Raw genomic sequence first — 1896 nt, 5'->3', positions numbered from 1 at the left:
TCTTCTTTTCCAATTTGTATTCCTTTTATTTCTTTTTCTTCTCTGATTACCGTGGCTAGGACTTCCAAAACTATGTTGAATAATAGTGGTGAGAGTGGACATCCTTGTCTTGTTCCTGATCTTAGAGGAAATGGTTTCAGTTTTCCACCACTGAGAATGATGTTTGCTGTGGGTTTGTTGTATATGGCCTGTATTATGTTGAGGTAGGTTCCCTGTCCACTTTCTGGAGAGTTTTCCTCATAAATGGGTGTTGAATTTTGTCAAAAGCTTTTTCTGCATCTATTGAGATGATCAGATGGATTTTATTCTTCAATTTGTTAATATGGTGTATCACATTGATTGATTTGCATATACTGAAGAATCCTTGCATCCCTGGGATAAATCTCACTTGATCATGGTGTATGATCCTTTTAATGTGTTGTTGGATTCTGTTTGCTAGTATTTTGTTGAGAATTTTTGCATCTATATTCATGAGTGATATTGGTCTGTAATTTTCCATTTTCGTAGTATCCTTGTCTGATTTTGGTATCAGGGTGATGGTGGCCTCATAGAATGAGTTTGGGAGTGCTCCTTCCTCTGCAGTTTTTTAGAAGAGTTTGAAAAGGATGGGTGTTAGCTCTTCTCTAAATGATAGGATTCAGCTGTGAAGCCATCTGATCCTGGACTTTTCTTTGTTGGGAAATTTTTAATCACAGTTTCAATTTTGTTATTTGTGATTGTTCTGTTCATATTTTCTATTTCTTCCTGGTTCAGTCTTGGAAGGTTATAACTTTCTAAGAATGTGTCCATTTCTTCCAGGTTGTACACTTTATTGGCATAGAGTTGCTTGTAGTATTCTCTTAGGGATGCTTCGTATTTCTGCAGTGTCCATTGTAACTTCTCCTTTTTCATTTAATTTTATTGATTTGAGTCTTCTCCCTCTTTTTCTTGATGAGTCTGGCTAATGGTTTATCAATTTTGTTTATCTTCTCAAAGAACCAGCTTTTAGTTTTATTGATCTTTGCTATTGTTTTCTTTGTTTCTATTTCATTTGTTTCTGCTCTGATCTTTATGATTTCTTTCCTTCTACTAACTGTGGGTTTTGGTTGTTGTTCTTTCTTTAGTTCCTTCAGGTGTAAGGTTAGATTATTTGAGATTTTTCTTGTTTCTTGAGGTAGGCTTGTATTGCTATAAACTTCCCTCTTAGAACTGCTTTTGCTGCATCCCACAGGTTTTGGATCGTCGTGTTTTCATTGTCATTTGTCTCTAGGTATTTTTTGATTTCCTCTTTGATTTCTGCAGTGATCTCTTGCTTATTTAGTAACGTATTGTTTAGCCTTCATGTGTTAGTGTTTTTTACATTTTTTCCCCTGTAATTGATTTCTAATCTCATAGCATTGTGGTCAGAAAAGATGCTTGATATGATTTCAATTTTCTTAAATTTATTGACTCTTGATTTGTGACCCAAGATGTGATCTATCCTGGAGAATGTTCTGTGGGCACTTGAGAAGAAAGTGTAATCTGCTGTTTTTGGATGGAATGTCCTATAAATATCAATTAAATCTATCTGGCTTATTGTGTCATGTAAAGCTTGTGTTTCCTTAGTAATTTTCTCTTTGGATAATTTGTCCATTGGTGTAAGTGAGGTGTTAAAGTCCCCCACTATTATTGTGTTACTCTTGATTTCCTCTTTTATAGCTGTTAGCAGTTGCCTTACGTATTGAGGTGCTCCTATGTTGGGAGCATGTATATTTATAATTGTTATATCTTCTTCTTGGATTGATCCCTTGATCATTATGTAGTGTCCTTCCTTGTCTTTTGTAACATTCTTTAAAGTCTATTTTATCTGATATGAGTACTGCTACTCCAGCTTTCTTTTGATTTCCATTTGCATGGAATATCTTCTTCCATCCCCTC

General features: G+C 35.0%; 2 long non-coding RNA genes across 3 annotated transcripts in view; one reads left to right on the top strand and one right to left on the bottom strand.

Annotated features, from left to right (window-relative positions):
* Positions 1 to 1896, bottom strand: part of LOC114487125 (uncharacterized) — a 155103-nt gene that overhangs the window by 79672 nt on the left and 73535 nt on the right. The gene's annotated exons all lie outside the window — the stretch shown is intronic.
* Positions 1 to 1896, top strand: part of LOC114487124 (uncharacterized) — a 96713-nt gene that overhangs the window by 82501 nt on the left and 12316 nt on the right. The gene's annotated exons all lie outside the window — the stretch shown is intronic.

Source organism: Physeter macrocephalus, chromosome 11, assembly GCF_002837175.3.
Source record: "Physeter macrocephalus isolate SW-GA chromosome 11, ASM283717v5, whole genome shotgun sequence".
Lineage (NCBI taxonomy): Eukaryota > Metazoa > Chordata > Mammalia > Artiodactyla > Physeteridae > Physeter > Physeter macrocephalus.
This window is presented reverse-complemented; position numbering and strand designations above follow the sequence as displayed.